Raw genomic sequence first — 18,703 nt, 5'->3', positions numbered from 1 at the left:
AGTGGCCATTATCATTTCTGTAAGGTGGAGTTTCAGAAACAGGTATTGGGTTTGTGAACAGACCAAAGGAGGGGCATGACCCTCCTGCAGATCCTGAAACCATGCTCAGCTACCACCTAAACACAAACAACTGTGTCTGGGAAATCCATTCAGTTTGACTGATGGTTATGTTGTGGGCCAAAATATAAAAAGAAAACGGTGTTGACAGTCTGTTCATGAGAAAGTTCTATGGCAACAAAATACATATGTATTTATTTAATCTTCTCTTACTATTTGGTGATGTGCAGACACAGCCTTAGACAGCCCGTCTGGCTAATTCGGGTCAAACTCAATGCATTTTCTCAGCAGGTTCTTTTGCATGAGTTAAGTGCAGCTAACATTTCACTTGCACACACATATTTTAGTTCTTCTGATTTCCATATCCGCTGGGGGTTCTGAAATTATCATTTAACTAAGTTGATCCTTTATTCCCTGAATGGATTTTTGTTGCTGCTCCTGTTGCTGTTATTGTCATTTGTTTGTTTCCTTCCAGGTAGCTTCACAAGAACAAAGAGCTGACTTTACTTATTTTGGACATAAAGTTTTTTCTTATCTGAAACTTCTTTATAGCTTTTAAAAAATTTTTAATGAAAGCAATTATCTCAAGTGAATAAGCATATGCAAAAACGCTGAGAGGTAAGCCAGAAAGATATTTCTATCTTTTTAAACCAATCACTTTTCAGGTGTTTTCTGTATATTGGAAAGAACATAAAATCTGTATGGATTTTCCTGAATTGGTAAATCGCCATTTTAGATTGCAGAGTCCTTATTCTCCAACATTTTATCTAACTGTCCATCATTTACTCATAGTTTTACTCATAGCACTGAATTTTGCTTCCTTTACAATATGAATTTTAGAATGTTCAGAAGCTCAGGAGCTATTTTCTTATAGTCAAATGTTTTCCTACTGGAAAATGTCACCACGTAGATAAGTCACAATGAGATCAACTCACGAATATTCACAGGGCATATTTTGAGTACTGTATTACCCACTTAATGCTCCTTTACTGGCTAGATCACCCATATTCCTGATTACTTTCCCCCATTAAATCCTTAATTGCTGTTTAAACCAGGCAATTTTTCATAGTAATTCTTGCCCAGTCTAGTGTCCTGGTATCGCTGCTTGATATTACATATGACACATAATTTCCTCTCATTCTTGAAATTTACGTGTGATTCATCTCTTGCTTTTTCAAGTAGGGATGTTTTAATTTTTGCTGAATTCATTGTCCATGTTTTACCAAAAAGAGAACTACTGAGCTATTAGAAAGCAGATTTTAATGTAGAAGTTCTATAACATCCCCCCTTTATATGAAAAGACCTATGTTATTATAATCACTTAAAACCCTTCATTTCTCAATTTTGAATAAAGTATTTTGCATTTTGATATTTATTGTACTTGGTGCTAGACATATACTTGTGCCATTTTGAGCTACTTTTACTCCCTAGGAAGTCATAGAAGGTAGAAAACTTTTTTCTTAGAATTAATATTGAGCTCTAACTACTACCTCCACTACTTTTGCTATATGATTTCTTACTTATTAGTTATTGAAGATATAAAAAGTCTTTATTAAATGGTTGCATACATGCAATGTCACGTGTTATCTTTTTTGTTTAGGCTTTGGTTGATGGTTTTGGAGGGGTATGCAAACTTTGAGAAATCTTGGCTGTGTTGGTGAAGGCTATATCCATAGAGCTCAACTTGCCTGTAAACTGCCTTGAGAATGAGATACTTAAATTTTCCCCTTAAGCATACAGTTTCATTACATAGAATTATCAATGTTCAATCTGTTTTGATCCATGAAAATATGGTTAGATATAAATTTTCATTTCTTTTGAATATTTAACTAGTATGTACATATGATTGTGTTTATTTAAGTAATTCAAGTAATTGTCTTCTATAAGGATGTTAGCATATTCCATAATCTCTATCAGGTTTCAATTCTTAATTCTAATCCTGAGTTCTGAGGGACAGTCTCTGCTACACTTTTTAATATTTTGAATCATTCTGGTTCAATGGGCCAGTCATGACCGGATGCTCTATGATGGAATTAGAGGGATGCCTATTTTAGTATACTAAGCTTGTTGTCTTATCCCATGAAAACATTCCTTAGAGACGTAATAAATTAAAAGACACAGTTCTTTTTCATTTCTGTGGAAATAAGATTTTTAAGGATGTATGAGGTCATTAGAATATAGCAATTTTGGTGTCAAACAGACTTCAGATTTGGCCCTGGAACTACCTGTTTTTTAAATATATGTCTTTGAGCTAGCTACTCATTCTCTCTATGCCCCAGTTTTCTCATCTATCAAACATGGATAATAATACTTGTAGATAAATGCTAACCTGCCCAAGCCTGATCCCTTACAAAGCAGTTGGCTGCCTTCAAAGCCTCGTGGAAACCGGTGGACCAGTGTCATATAACAAGGCTGAGGTCCCAACAACTGCTCTCCCTACCTCCATCCATCTTACCATGAGAGGGGCTGTGTTTCTGCAACAAAGGATTCTTGCATGATGAATCCTATCACTATCTTAGCACATTGCATCAGTGCAACCACAAAGCTTGGACCCCAGATTGCAAAAGGGTAGGGTCTGGTTTTCTCTCAAATCATGAGCACTAAGCTCACAGGAGAGTGCTAGGGCTAAGATTTGGTCATGTTTTATTTTCTATTTATATACCAGCCTCTAATGATAGCAGCAGAGGGGCATTCCTAGCGTGCAGCTTACAGCCAACAGCCCAAAGACTAGGTCCCTCTCCTAGCTCTGCTAAGTCTCCCTACACAGCTCTAAAATGCAGTGGAGAAAGACAAATCCACAAACTACTTTTACTCCTGTCTCCGTAACTTTTCCCCAAAGAAAGATGCTCCAGCAGTTTAGAACAAAATCTTAGTTATCTAAAGTCGCTTCTTTTGGTGTTTCAATTCATCAGATAATTGCACAATTATCCACTTTGTTTTGTCTGTGTAGATATCCTGGCTTGAGTCCATTAACCAACTAATGTACGCCAAAGATGGGAAAATTAGGCGATTGTGCCTATGTTGATATTTCTGTTCTCAATCCAATGGTTTGTCTGTATCACTGGTGTGTGCTGCCCTCATTAGAAGTTTTCAAATTAAATAATGTTTATTGTACCCAGGAAATGAGATAAAATAGGCTTGAATTTACTCATTGGCTGTTAGCTTGAAGAGGCATTGTTCCTATGTTGGGGACAGAAAGGTAGATGTCCCTTTTAATATTGGAAGACATTTCAGTTAAAAAAAAATTCAGCTTCTCGTAAGAATATAAAAACATGCTATATGGACCCTGAAAATGTTATATCTCAAGCTCTGTTTCTCAGCTGGAATTGTAATACCATCATGTCTACATTTCTCGGCTGGAGTTAATGGTGCCCCTATTGCATCAAGATAACCTCTACCTAGTTCCTGAGATGATCTGGACAAGCAGAGGCCTCTGTCAGTGCCTTTAGGTGGCTGACCGGTTGGTGGTACCTGATTTCTGGTGTGCTTCTATGCTAGGTAATCTATAGGATGATGAACTCATTTTTGCTACATAGCATTCTTTCTTCCTTCTAATATTATAGCTCTGTATTGAACTCCAGCTTGGCTAGGGTTGCCTGCCCTGCTGCATGGGGGAATTTTGTGCCTAGTACGGAATGATAGAAAGATAATGGTCTTTGGAGTCAGAATCCACATTCTGTCTCTTACAAGTTGAATCACTATCTCAAGTTACTTAACTTACATAATAACGTTCATTATTTGTAAAATATAATGTCCTTCTCACATTCTGTAAGGGTTAAATGGGTTAATGTATAAAAGGCAGCAAACACAGTGCTTGGCATTTTTTGGCACCCAATTATTGACATGGTCATGCAATAAGGCATTTATTATTTAGATCTACATATGCCTAGCTTAATAATTACCTAGTTTCCTTCTATAATGTCTACTTTTATATCTTTCTTATCTTGTTAGCTACTGAATGTCCCTTTTCTAGTTTAGTGCCTACATCATAGTGAGATTTTGAATGACTAGTTTGTTGGCTGGATAGATGGAAAAATAGAAGGCTCTCCAGCCAAACCAGTACAAAATCTACTTCCTTTTTAGAACACAACTCACTGAACTGCTGACTATCCTCAGAGAGAACAACATTTATATTAATTAATTTTGCCTTTTCCTTATCTTACTCTTTTTCCTGCATTGTTCCTGATGTTCCTTGTCCAAAGACAATGTGCATTATAACACATCATGGGGGTTTTCTAGAGATTAAGGAAGGCAGTCCTCTATCTTCAACTCCAGAAGACTAACAATGTTGAAAACTCATGATTATCTTGACTAGAGAATTTTTTAAAAAATCAACCATTACTACACCACATTTGGTATTTTTGACTATCTAATATCTTTAGTGCAGCTAAAGATACTTGGGGAGTGTGTGAAGTACAGTATGCATACATAAATATTTTTGAATAAATGACTAAAAAGGGAGTAGTTTCTTACTTTTGCTTAGCATTTATTAAATGGTCACCTCAATCCCCATTTGCATCATCACCAACTAACTTTCTGACCTTGAGGAAGGCAGTTAGTGCTAGAACTTCTGTCTAGGCCACTGGACAGAGTAGGACTTAAGAAAAAATATTGTGTAGGCTTCTTAGTGGCATGGTAGACAGTGTTATTCTTCATTAATATCTGTTCCTCTTCTTGACATTGAGCTTTCCTGAATAACTTTTTGAAAACATATTGTTTGTTTTAGTCCTTTTTTTCTTCTAAGCTTATACTACGACATACTATTCTTGTTTTCTCTACATTAATGTGATCATACCATATATACTGGCCTATAATCTGCTTACTTCACTCAAAAGTAGAAAAATGTCTTTGATACTCTTTTAAAAAATTATCTTATTTGAGATTAAAGGGTACACGTGCAGGCTTGTTACATGGATATATTGTGTAATGCTGAGGTTTGGCTTCTAATGATCCTGTCACCCAAGTAGTGAATATAGTACTTGATAGGTAGTTTTAAAACCTTTATCCCCCTCCTCCCATATTTTGGAATTCCTGTTTATTGTTTCTCATCTTTGTTTCTGTGCATACCCAATGTTCAGCTTCCACTTATAAGTGAGAAAATGCAGTATTTGGTTTTCTGTTTCTGTGCTAATTTGCTTAGTATAATGGCCTCCAGCTGCATCCATGTTGCTGCAAAGAACATTATTTCATTCTTTTTGTCCACAGAAGTTGATGTGACCAACAGAATGTGAGCAGAACTGACCTCAGAACAAATTCTAGGCATCAATGGAAGCTTGATCACTTTTTTAAAAACAAACCTTGTTCCTGTGATCATGAAATCATGGGTTGAGATGGTATCTTTATCAGCCTATAACTCTGAGTTACTACAATGATTGAAGTCTTCTGCTCACCTGTGATGGACATATAACATGTACAAGACATAAACGGTTTTTTAAAGCTACTGACATTTTAAGGTTGTCCAATATTGCAGCATAATTTAGTATCTTTTAAGTAATACATGGCTTGACTCCTCTGTCTCTAGTCCAAGTGCTCCAGCAATAAGCAGAACTTCCTTACTAAACCCTGAACAGCAGGGAGAGGGGGCCAGATGCAAGGGTGAGAAGTGACAGAAATAACTTCTGTGTCTTAACCAGGCTCAGATAACATAACATAGCCTATAGTTTTGTTTCAACAGGTATATTGGGATAACTGTAGCTTTTGCCTCTCTTCCATTACCCTTTCTATTCAAGAACTGTGTATTAATAGCCACTTGTCAGGAGCCCTAGGAAAAACCTTAAAAGCAAGCCAAAGAAACTGTTTTGCTGTATGAGCCAATAGATTTGATGACCCATACTATGACAACACAAAACAACACAATATGGGCCATTTCATTCTCCTTAGAGTACTTTAAAGTTATAAGAAGAAAAGTGAATATAGGCATAAGATATTCTAAAGTCTTTATGTCTTAAATTGTGTCACTTTAAAATATTTACTGTTTTGTAATCAATGATATAGGAATTCTATTATTCAATGTCCCTAATGTAAAAAGTTGTAACTAGTTGTGATTATTGTCACTCTTATTGGTTATAGCAATTGCAGCAGACACCTTTAGAGACAGGCCACTTCAGAGAGTTGGACTTTGGACAAGACTCTTTTTTCCCAGTTGCCTAAAGAGGAAGTGATGGTAGTAATAAATGGTCTGAAAGGAGTTCCAGTTCTGGTCATACTCATGAAATTGTGAACTTAGAAAATGGCATAAGTAGTATGTGATTATTTTTAAAAGTTGAGATATAATTCAAATACCATAAAATTCACCACTTTACAGGGTATAGTTCAGTGATTTTTAGTATATTCACAGTGTTATACAACTATGACTACTATGTAATTACAGAACATTTTCATCATCCCAAAAAGAAACCCTGTATTTATTAGCAGTCACTCCTCATTGTCCCATCCCCACAGCACTGGTGACTACTAATCCACCTCCTCCTATCCCTATGGATTTGCTTACTGTGAATATTTCATATAAATGGTACTATACTTTATTTAGACTTTAGTCTTTGCTTTTTATAAAAACTTAGTATAATGCTTTCAATGTTAATTTATGATGTAGCATGTGTCAATACTTAATCCCTTTTGATTGCCAAATATTAATTCATTGTGTAGAAACTGTATATTAGACCATTATCAGATATATGATTAGCAAATGCTTTCTGTGATTCATTGTGTTATATTTGCACTTTCTTCATGGTGTCCCTTGAAGCACACACAAAAGTTTTTGATTTTGATGAGGTCTAAGTTGTGTATTTGTTTCTCTTGCTTTTGGTGTCGTATCAAAGAAGTCATTGCCTAATTCCAGGTCAAAAAATTTACTCCTACATTTTCTTCGACTGTTTTATAGTTTAACTCTTGCATTTAGATTTATGATCCATTTTGAGTTAATTTTTGTATATTGTGTATACATCCAACTTCATTTTGTTGTTGTTCATTTTGTTTTCCTGAAAAGACTATTCTTTCCCCCATTGAATTGTGTTGTCACCCTTGTTGAAAATCATTGACATAAAGTCAGGGTTTATTTCTGCACTCTAAATTATTTTTCATTGATCTAGATGCCTATCTTTATGGTGGTATAAAACCCTATGTGTTACCATGGTTTTGTAGCAAGTTTTGAAATATGGAAATGTGTGTCCTCCAACTTTGTTCTTTACCAAAATTATTTTGGCTATTTGGGGTCCCTGAATGTCGATGTAAATTATAGAATCAGCTTGTCAATTTCTGCAAGAAATTAAGCCGTAATTTTGATGGAGATTACATTGAATCCCTAAATCAATTTGAGGAGGCTTGCCATCTTAACACTATTATGACTTTCAATTCATGAACATGGATGTCTTTCTATTCACTTAGGATTTTAATGCTTTTTATCAATGTTTTGTAGTTTTTAGTGTGCAAGTATTGGACTTCTTTGGTTAAATTTATTACCGATATTTTATTTTTTGATACTATTATAAACTGAATTGTTTTCTTAATTATACTTTAGGTTATTCATTGTCAATGTATAGAAGTACAATTGATTTTTGTATATTGATCTTGTATCCTACAACCTTGTTGGACTTGTTTTTTAATATAAAAGTTGTCTTATTACTGTTGTGGATTCTTTAGAATTTTCTATATAAATAAGAATATGTCATTTGCAAATAGAGATAGCTTTACTTCTTTCTTTTCAATTCCCTTTATTACTTTTCTTGTCTTGTTTTTCTGGCTAGTAGCTAATAGCTTCAGTAAAATGTTGAACAGAATGATGAAAATGGACATTCTTATGTCCATTTTGTTGCTGATCTTCAATCATAAGTTTACAGTGTTTCACAATTAAGTATGATGTTGATTGTGGAATTTTGTAGATGTCCTTTATCAAGTTGAGGATATTCCTATTCTGTTTCTATTTGTTGAGTTTTATATTTTTAAGTTATGAAAGAGTGTTGGATTTTTTTTCAATTTCTTTTTCTGCATCTATTGAAATTATCGTTTTTTTGTTTTTATTCTATTAATATAACATATTACATTGATTAATTTTAATATGGTGAACTAATGTTGCATTTTGGGACAAATACTATTTGGTGATAGGATAAAAGCTTTTTTATACGTTGCTAGCCTTGGTTTGATAACATTTTGTTGAGAATTTTTGCGTCTATATTTATATTGGATATTGATCTATAGTATTCTTTTTTTTTTGCAATATCTTTGGTTTAGATATCAAGATAATACTGGCTTTAATGTGAGTTAGTATGTTTTCCCTTCTATTCTATTTTTGCAAGAGTTTGTGATGGATTGCAGTTAATTCTACTTTAAATGTTTGGTAAAACTCACCAGTGAAACAATCTGGTCATGGGCTTTTTTTGTGTGTGTGTGGGAAGCTTTTTGATGAGTAATTCAATTTCTTAACTTGTTATAGGTCTATTCAGATTTTCTATTTCATCTTAAGTCAGTTTTAATATTTTTCTCTTTCTATGAATTCATTCATTTTATGTAGGTCATTTAATCTGTTGATATAAAATTGTACTTTATATTACTTTATCATTTTTTATAGGCATTGAACTCTTTTTACTGAATGGTAGTAATGTCTGTTCTTTTATTTCTGATATTAGCAATTTGAGTCTTTTATCTCTTTAAGTTGGTCAGCTTAGCTATAGTTTTGTCAATTTTGTTGATTGTAATTATTATCAAGATTTCTCCTTAGTAAGAAATACAGAGACTTTGTGGCATATCCCTTATGACTGACTGTCAGAGCCTAACATGTTCACCTATTTCCTTATAAAAGTAAATTATTTATTATCATTAGCCAACCATTTTCCTAAAACAGCTCATAACTCATTATAGATGTATTCTTTGGGGATTAAGGTTAAAACTTCTAAAATTATACTTTCAATTTATATTATTTCTTGGGTTACAAATTTAGTAAGTTCTAGAAAGTAGATTTTCTTAAATTTGCCCCAACCCACTTTTTTAAGCTATAGATCACGCTATGTCCATTTCAAAAGACTAACAATATGAACTCTCTTTTGATTCTTTGTATCCTTAACATCTGAGATTTGTTCATCCAACACAGATGTCACCTATTATCATTTTTAGTGTTAAAGACTTTGCTTGTATTTCCCGTCTGTTTTGGTTTATGGACTTCAGTCCTCTTCTCTTAGACTGTCCTCACACAGAAGCTCCTTAATCAGTCCCCTCGATTATCTGGAACTTTCCCATCATGTTATGTCTCCCTTGAGGAGGAGTGCCCAGAATTGCCTGCTGTATTCCAGATGTAAAAGTGCCGTGGTTTTGTAACAGTAGAGGATAATTTTCTTTGTGTTATGGAAAAGAGATTTCAGGCTATATGACAGTAGTAATTCTGTAAAGAGAGAGGTGGTAGGATGGTGGTTTTGAGATCTTTGAAAAGAAGGAGGAAAAAGATATCCTTTATTTTACCAGGACCAGATGCCTCAAATAAAGACAAAAGAACACAACTTTCTCTAAATTGTTTTATGACAAAGATGAACATATTTTTTGGTGAGAAGTTTCTACTGCCTACCAAAGTGTCCTTCTGGTGTGTGAGATCAGAGTCTGATTTGAAGTCTGCATGCTCTATTATTCATCTTAGCATTCTTTTTTGCGTGACTTATGTTGCTCAGTAGCCAAATGGAAGATTAATCACAGAATTAGCATTTCCAAATCACCAACAATCTCCTTTGCAGATGTGCAGTAATATTACTGAAGTCTGTTGTTTTGCCCTACATTTATTGTTAATAATTAATGTACATTTCTGGGTGAAATTATGTGCTATCACCATCTGGATAATTTAATAGAAATACTCAAATCTAAAGCACTTTATTAAATATGTTGGAAATAATCATCATCATTACTATAATGTAGCAAGTATCATTTCTTTCTATAAAAAATGCCGGAAAATAGAACAATTCACCGTATGTCCGCTTAGTTATTGTTACTACAAACTCATTTTTTGAAAATCTCTCTCCTTATATTGTATAGCCAATGTGGGAATTAACAAAATGCAAAGTTCATAGATTAAAAGGTAAGCTATAAGCCGATTATTAAATTTCCGATAAAGAGCTTGGGTAATAAAAGTAAACTATGTCAGATAGGTAAAGAAATTATTTTCCATCTTCACATATTACTCTTCATATTGAATATCAAATGAAAATTATAGAGAGTAACAAGGATATAAATATTTGACATTTTTCTTCTTAGAACTGTCTAAGGAAAATAAATGACGTGAGGTAAGTGCTGCTTTCTGAATTTATAAAGTGCTAATATAATAAAGAAAACATTTAGCCATTTTATAGCTTATCCTTCTGATAAGTTTCGCTCTGAAGATTGAAGAATAAATGACCCCTGGATTTTTAATGTTGTCTTTTTAATACTCTACTTATGTAATAGAATACTCAATCTTTATGTCAAAGAGGTACAAGTAAGCTGCCAGGGTTTTCCCACCCTGCAGTTGATATTTCTCTCATCTTAAAGACTGAGATTCCTCCAAGTTGCACTTTTTCATAATTTAAATATGTTAAAACACAGCCTTTCCTCTTCATATTTGCTCCCTGTGAAGACCAGCCAAAAGCAAAACTTAAGTAGCATGTTATCTAATTTTCCTTTGTGATACTCTTGTTCCCATTTTTTCCCCAGGTGTATATTTTGCCGTAAGCGGTGCCCAGTTGGTCTTTTCAAGCTGTGAGTGGATAATGGTTTAGGTTATGATTTCACTCTGCGTGGTTTTGCATTGTAACACAGCTGAAAGAAGGCTCTAACTGATCCATAAGCACGAATGGAGTGTTCACTAGTTATACAGTCTCATTTCTGTGATGAGGCGTGAACATAAGGCATAGTCCCTGCCCTTGAAGAGAATGATATAAAGCTGATTTTTATTAATAATCTTAGCTTTCATTTATTGAGCTCTAACTATGTCCTTGATGGTATTCGAAGCACCTTCCATGGATTATCTCTTTCAATCCTCATAACAACTTGGTGATAAAGGAACCATTATTAACCCCATTTTACAGACTGAGAGAATGAAGCCTAGAGAGATTAATTTACTTGCCTTAAGTTGCATAAAAGATAAGTGGTGGAGCTGGGATCTGAATTTAGGCAGACCTACTTCAGTGATATTATTCTCAACCTTGGTTGTACATTAGAATCACCTGGACAATTTTGAAAAATTACCAATGATTAGATTTTTTTCTCCAAGGAGCTGATTAATCTGGGGTGGAGCCTGGGAATCAGTGATTTTTTTTAAGTTCTTTCAGGTGATTCTACAACATGGTTAGGGTTGTGAACTCAGGCTCCAGAAGCTGCACTCTTACAGGAAACTAACTTGGATTCAGATGCAGCCAAGAGCAGAGACATCTGCAATATATAAGCTGCAGCTCTATGGGCTTCCCATGAATGACTTTATCTACTCTCCTCCCTGTGAAGGGAGAGAGACATTATTACCTTTTACAGATAAACAGACTCAATGTAGAGAGATTAAGCTGCCTGATCAAGATTTTGTAGCTAATCAGTAACAAACCCTGGATGTAAATGGAGTTCTTTCAACTTTCATATCCAGGACTTTTAAAGTAATATCATTGTGCCTATAAAGTAACAAATATTTATTGTATATCTAGTATGTGAAGTGTAATGTGCTAACTGCTGTGGTAGGGATGCATGAAATTACAGCAAATAACATCAAAGTTACATTATTAGGTGCTAAATTGTATAGTGCTGACCAGGGTGCTGAGGGGTTTAGAGGAATGATTGATTAATGGTGATACTACTCTCAGGGAAAGCTTGGTCATAGGATGACTCAGAGAAAAGAAAAGGAAATGTTTACTTATAAAGAGAATCAGGTTGCAAAACCTGCTCACCAAATCAAATAACACAAATATCTAAAAGAAAAATGAATACAAAGTTAACCAAGATTACCAGCTTTGAAAAAGTAGAAAAAAACCTTTGTTCTCTTTTTTTTTTTTTTGCTAGAGTCATGTTTGTGAAAAATGCTGAAGATTTCATTTATTTGGGGGACCATAACTAGATGACTTTCTTTTTTTTTTTTTGTTTTTGTTTTTAGACGGAGTCTTGCTCTGTTGCCCAGGCTGGAGTGCAGTGATGCGACCTCTGCTCACTGCAAGCTCCACCTCCCGGGTTCACGCCATTCTCCTGCCTCAGCCTCCCTGAGTTTTTTTTTTTTTTTTTTTTTTTCCTGACTATGGTATAAGTAGTGCTAAGCCAACTAGAATGTGGGGCAACATGTCAGTTTTTGCTCCTGTGGCTTCATGAGTGAGACAGAGTTTCTTTTTCCACTGGGGCTTTTAATATTTAGATAAAAAATTAAGTTCCAATGCCACTCAACTTAAGGGGATTTCTTGAGCTGAATAACTTGCTTAGTTTTCCTCAAATTATAACACTGGTATCTTGACTAATAATTTGAGCCCCCATTCCTGTGGATCTTTGTAGCATCAACTATAAAGTAGCCATGTTTTTTTTTGAGGCTTAACACTTATTTGATACAATTACCATTTATTTATTTATTTATTTATTTATTCATTCATTCAAATATGATGATTTTATTGTCTCCCTACTATGCACGAGGTACTATTCTAGGCAGTGAGGATTGACAGTGAACAAAATAAATTTCTTGCTTATGTGGAACTTACCTTCTAGTGGGATTGACGAGGAAAGATAGATCACAAATAACAGGCAGTAAACTGGATGAGGACAAGGGCCTGGAGATAAAGATAACAGAAAAATGAGGATAGGAAGAACCCAGAATAAGAACATGCTATTTTTAGGGGAAAGATTAGTGGAGAAACGAAAAGTGGAGATGAAACATTTGTTTTCTTGTCCAGGAAAACAGCAAGAGAAAAGTTTTGAGGCAGAAGAAGGCTTAGTACCTTTGAAAAATAGCAGAAAAACCATGGTGGCTACAGCAGGGTAAAAAGAGAGAAGTCAGAGATTTGTCCAGTGAGATAGTGGGGAGCTCACTTATGCAGAGCTTGACAGGTCATGGGAAGACTTACCTTCTGCTCTGGTAAAATGGGGAACCCCTAGAAGAATTTGAGAAGAGGATAGTTATAATCAGAATTAAGTTTTTTAAAAAATTATTTGAGTTTCTATAGGTAAGAGTAGGGAGACCAACTAAAAAGCTATTGCAATGTTTTTGCTGAGGAATGATGATAGCTTGGACTGAGTAGTTGGGGGCAGAAAAATGGCTACACTCTGTTTTCTATTTTGAAAGTGAAGATAATGGGATTTTCTTTTGAGTTGGAGGTAAGTTATGAGTTCAAGAGAGGATGAGATGTTGACTTCAAGTTTTTAACCTGAGTGCATGAAAAGATGCAACAATCATTTTTAGAGATGGAGAAGGCAGCAGGAAGATCAGGGTTGGGGTGAAATCGATATTATTACTTTATACAGGTTAAAGTCCAATGCCTGTTAGACATCCAGCTGTAGATTTTGAAAAGGCAGTTGGTTATAAGATTATGGAATTCAGTATAGAGGTATGCGATAGAAGTCAAGAACATTTAGATAATATCTGAAGTCACACATTTGGATGAAACTGCTCAGGGCATGTGTGTAAATAATAAAGATATCTAAAACCTTAGATGGAGCAGCCCAATGTTTAAAGTTAGGTAAATGAAGACAAATTCAAAAAGGAGTATGAGAATGAACAACCAGTGTGCCAGGATGAAATAAGGGCATTGTTGCAAAGGACAAAAGAAGAAAGGGCTTCATAGAAAAGGGAGTGGTTAGTTGTTTTAAATGCTACTGATGGAAGAGGCCAGATCAAGGATTAACATTTGATCATTGAATTTAGCAACACAGAGGTCATTGTTGACTTTAGCAAGAGTTTTTTCAGTGGATTTATCAAAGGTTTTCAAAGTTGAATTACTTTGTAAAAATATGCATGTTACTTCCTTAAACAGGTGAATGAAACAGAGATCCTTTAAGAATCTTTCATTCTTTGAATCCTATGGATGAATCTTCTGAAACCTTTGATCATGGGTTTGGTTTTTTGAGTTTAGTAAGACCTGTGAACTAACTTCCTTGAGTGTGGAAAACTTTTCAAATGAATGAGGTTAAATAACACACGTTGAAAAGATAAGAGGTAGTCAACCTGTTGTTTGGTCTGTATCACTTCAAACGACAAATTGAACCACATATTTGCCCACAATGATCCAGGTAGCCATCACCCAGATACAAATCGAAGGCCTTGAGAGAAAGCTTGTTGAATCTAAATATTTGAAGTGACTCAAAATAGATAGTTCTTAGCACTTGGATGACAGAGAAAGAAACGTATGAAAGGTCATCATTACAGAGCTGTCTGGGGTTTTTCCCACATGCATGATTAAGTTCTGAACACTCAGGTTATGAAAATGGACATAATTGCCAAAGTTGCCCAAACATGATATATTGGTGGGCTTGATGAGTACCCGGAGCACACACTAAGAGAAATTCTGTAGTTGTGGGGTTGGGATGCATTTTGGGCTGGAGGTAAGTCTGTATGATTCCATAATCTGTGCTCTTTACACTATGGTATCTTACTTTTCTGTGTGTGCAGGGGTTAAATGTCAAATAAATGGTTTGTCTTAAGACCTATGAGCTAAATAAGTACACTTTTGCTATTTATTTTGATTTGTTTTTGATTTGACATCTGTCTTCACTGTATCCTCTCTTCCCACACCTAAGGCTGACACTCTATTTCATGTCTCTACAAAGGCAGTCATTACTGTTCATTTGATACAAGTTTCTCTTATTCCAGGATTTTCATGTTACAAGGAGGTGTTTAACTTTTCTTGACCTTAGTTTCAGCTTCTTAGAATAGAAGTTTGTATTAGCTGATCTACATAATCTTTTCAGGTACTGCAAAAAATTACAAATTTTATGAGTATATGTTAATAAACATGAAATCATGCTTGTAGACATAAAGAGTGACTTGAAGTGCTTTCTTTCCCCATAAGGGCAAGAATAGCTCTATGATAGTGCTCGGTCACATTACAAAAGGAGGAGAAAAGGTTACACAGTATCTCATAATCCTGAGATGTGGTGTGTAATTATCCATTTGCAAAAAGCTTTATGTTCTGTTTCACTGGGAAATTTAGAGCAAAGTGAAAATAAAGTTCTGCAATTATGAAATCTGCTCACTTGGCTCTTTCTGCTCTTCAAAGTAAATTCTGTGTTAATAGAGAAAAGTTAGTTAGTGTAACAGACCCCTAATTTGTTACCATTGTAATTATTTTTTTCAGACCCATTAACATTTGTGAATGAATTTAATGCTCAGGAAAATGACGATCTCAGCCGTGGTCTGATCCAGGCATGGAACCATCCTGCTGGGATAAGGACCTTTTAAATTGCTTCCAATGTGCCTAATTCTCACTTAAAGAGTGTCCTCCTTTCTATCTCTTGGAGACTTGCTTGCCTCAGATTAAATGCTCTGGTTATGATTGAGTAATCATTCATTTATTCAATATTTATTAAGTATCATGTGCATGTTTTGTGCTAAACACCAGGGACAATTTGAGGCACAAGTCAGACCTTTCAATTCTATGGAGAAGACAGACATTTAAGAAATTAGCATAAAGTGAGGCACATATTGTGATGGAGCAAATAAGATGCTATAGAAACAGGGTCTGAGCAAATAAAATACTATGGAAACAGGGTCTAGGAAGTCAAGGAAACTCTAAAAGAAGTGAGTCTTAAGCTGAAATCTAAAGATGAATTGAAGCTAGCCGTGTGAAATGTGTATGCATATCTGCATTGTCTTCGTGTGTATGGCTGTGTGACTAGGTGGAAAGAATGTAACAGAGATTCAGATAGGGAAACAGTATGTACAAAGGGAAGAAAATATGACAATACCAAGGAATGAGGCAGAACCCAATATTAATGGAGTAGATGGGATATTGTAAGGAGAAAGAAAATTGGTGGGAGATGAGATTGGGAAGGTTAGCAGGGGAAAAATGGGAAAGAAGCTTTGCAAGATGTTAAGCAGTTTTGTACTTAATGCTAAGAGCAATGGTAAGAAGAAAGATAGAACTAGATGTGAGTTAAAGAATGTTCATTTATGTTTGAGTGTATATTATATATTTAATTGGAGGAGGAGAAGAGTTAGGAAGCAAAGATAGCAGTTAGTACATTCATGCCATCATCCAGGAGGAAGATAATTGGGTCTTGAACTAGGTCATTGGCACTGAGTCCTGAGTTTTTAGAGCCATCTAAGAGAGGAAACCACTCAGAGCTGACTGGATGTAAAAAGTGAAGGGATGGGAAGACTCAAGGATGACCTCCAGATTTCTGGCTTGAGTAACATGGGAGGTGGTGTCAGGATGGTTTTGCCACTTACTAAGGTGGAAAACTAAAGTGTGTTGCTGAGATGGGGAACCCAGGAGGAGGACTGGAGTTGGAAGATGCAGGGGGGTGGGAGTTACGAATTCAGTTTTGAATTTTTGACACTGAGGAGATTATGAGACATCCAGGTGGGAATGCCAACAGGCAGGTTGATGTATGGGTCTGGAAAGCAGAAGCTACATCTAGAAGAGATTTGACAGTCATTTGTATGTAAATGCTCTCAGCCTTTGAAGCATTGTGATTGCCCTTCTATCATGAAGATCACCTTACCATGATTTATAGACATCTCTGAGTACTTCTCATCTCCTTACTCTAGAGAGTTCCTTAAGCTCAGAAACTGTATTATCTATTTTTTGTCACTCCCGTTGAGTCTACTATGGTGCTTTATACTGGGAACTCATTCAATGATTGCTTGCTAAATGTAATCTAAGGTCTTCCTGTCTCAGGTATCTTGGTCATGGCCCATGGAGCGCCATATCTTAGTTCTTCCTCCTATATCAAAGGAGAATTGCTCTCTGCTTTCCTAGTTTTAACCCTCATTTCTTCTAATAGTCTAATTCTCCCTAATCTAGAGAAGATAGCACAATGTACAAAAGTACAATAAACTGGAGGTTGAGGAGATGTGTGGAACAGTATCAATTATGTTTCCTCTGACTTGGGCAATTGTGGACAAGTCACATTATTTCTTTGGGCCTCAGCTTACCCATCCATTAAAGAAATGGTCTACAAGATCTCTTATAACTCCAATGAACTCCAATTCAAGTTTTTCCTCTTTTCATCTGATTTGTCATTTTACATGTTCTTAACTGTGCTTATTGGCATTCATATTCTTAAAAGTAGGGTCATTTATGGATTTTGTGAGTTTTCTCTGCACAAATAAATTGAAAAGCTCATAGAGTTGTGTTTTGTTCTCAATATAACCTTCAGCCTAGTACAATGAAAACCACAAGACAATGCTCAATACATAATTCTTGAATGCAATTGAATAGAAACAAAAGCATCACAAACTTACATGTGGTCACTCTGCTGGTGTGTCACACATACTGTTGCCTTTCATGGCCCCAACTCAACAAGGTGTTGTGAAATAGGAATTAAAGTCCATTGCTTTTCATGGACTTGCGTAAGGAAACGTTAGATGATAATCTTGTTGGGGTGCTATATAAAAATTTCTCTAATTTATTTTCTAAGCAATGGAAAACTTTTCTTCAAACAGTACTCTCATATCACATCTCACAAATTATTTAAAAATTAAATGAGAGTGGATCTGTTAATAGTGATAGAACGTGTAGCCCTCTTACATAACTTTCTCTTTGTGCCTTTTTCTGAACATTGAGCAAAATTTTTAAATTTCTGAAGAGATTAGGTGTTTAAGTTTCTAACTTTTTGATTCTATAATTCTAATTGCCGGTATACATACATCTCTCTGTTTCTCTTGTACTCAGGCTTAAACCAGATGCTGTGAGGGCTTTTAGAGATGAAGACAATATAGTCCCTACCACTATTTAGAAGGATAACCTGACTCACATGAACAAAGCAAGTAGAGGACCCCATATAACAGCACTGTGTATTTTTCTGTCTATGGAGGCGTTGACGCAGGTAATCCTCACAGTCTCTTGCAGTTTTCACATTCTGTGACTCTAAGTGTTAATGATGTGGCCATGTGCATTAAGTGCTTTGAGCTCAGGAGTAACACACTGTATAAATTCAAGGACCATTACATGCATAATCACAGCTGCCAAACAGGGAAAAATTCCCTATTTGCATGATATTCTCAAGAAATCCCAAGGGAAACACTGTTTAGGAGCAAAACACCATTACCACTTTTTCAAGAAAGAAAGAAAGAAAGAAAGAGGGAAAGAAAGAAAGAAAGAGAAAGAAAGAGAAAGAAAGAAAGAAAGAGACAAGACAGAAAGGAAAACATAAGCCTCTTCTGCTCCTCAAACTCTTCCTTAACACATTGCTGCAGGTAAATCATTCATTTCTCATTTAGGAAAATATCTCAAATAAGATTCTCCCCTGATTCAAATAAAACTTCCAATGCCAAGCCGTGCTTGTTGCCAGAAGTGTGTCTGGGTTAATTGCACACCTGCATTTCCTTTTAAGTAAATTGCATGGTGTCCCCCTCTTTGTGCCCCTCACAAAGCAGGAGCCCACCTGTCTGGAGGCTCTTTGGGCAATGAAGGGCTGCAGGAAAAAATTAGTCATCCTCTTTTCTTCCCTGTGACTTCTTTGACCTTGAGACTTCTAATGGCATCTCAGACAAAATGAACATAATCTAATGGACAGCGGG

The sequence above is a fragment of the Pongo pygmaeus genome, chromosome 17, assembly GCF_028885625.2.
Source record: "Pongo pygmaeus isolate AG05252 chromosome 17, NHGRI_mPonPyg2-v2.0_pri, whole genome shotgun sequence".
NCBI classification, from domain to species: domain Eukaryota; kingdom Metazoa; phylum Chordata; class Mammalia; order Primates; family Hominidae; genus Pongo; species Pongo pygmaeus.
This window is presented reverse-complemented; position numbering follows the sequence as displayed.